Below are 785 nucleotides of genomic sequence, written 5' to 3'. Positions count from 1 at the left end.
TCCGTCTGGCGCTCGCGGATGTCGATGGATTTGCGGTGTTTGCGTTTCATGGCGGCCTCGTGCGCCACAATGATGGAGCCGCCCCGCGCGTCCTCGTCGTAGCGCTCGAGCTCCATCGCGGCGATGGACCTGGGCAGGACAAGAGTGCGAAATTCCCAACTTCAAAGGCTCCTCTCTCGGCCGTTTTCCACTCGTTTCGGCTGATTTTTGGACGAGCGATCATCTCTCGGAACGGTCTCGACGCGTGGGTGCTTTTTCCAGAACGCGCGCGCGCGGAACACTCACGTTGAAGCGACGTTGAATCACCCTTGTCCTGCCCGGCGATGGACCGGCGCGCGTTCGCCGGCCGCACGACGTTGCGGATGTGGTCCTCGAGGTCCTCGTTGACGAAGATGTACGCGCGGTCGACGTGGCCGAAGGAGCTCGTCCGCCGCCGGCGCTCCTTCTCGAAGGCGTCCAGGGACGCGGCCTGGAGGTCGTAGTGGCCGTCGTAGGCCTTCTCGTCGCCGCGGTGCGCGGCCTCGAGGTCCGCCGCGTCGACCTTGAAGCCCCGCACGACCCAGTCGAAGCAGACGCTGACGACGGCGAACTCGTAGGCCGTGAGGTCGACGTCGACGACGACGCCGATGGACGCGTGGTCGATCGGAAGCACGCCCACCGACGCCGGGCTCCGCACGTAGCCGCCGTACCAGCCCAACCGAGGGTTCGCGCAGCCCGCGCGGACTTTGACGAGCTGCCCCTTGGAGTAGGCGCAGTCCGCCTTGCGCCCCGGGACGCGCTTGAAG

The sequence above is a fragment of the Aureococcus anophagefferens genome, assembly GCF_000186865.1.
Source record: "Aureococcus anophagefferens unplaced genomic scaffold AURANscaffold_1079, whole genome shotgun sequence".
In the NCBI taxonomy this organism is placed as follows: Eukaryota; class Pelagophyceae; order Pelagomonadales; family Pelagomonadaceae; genus Aureococcus; species Aureococcus anophagefferens.
The sequence above is the reverse complement of the archived record's forward strand: the minus strand, read 5'-3'. Positions refer to the sequence as shown.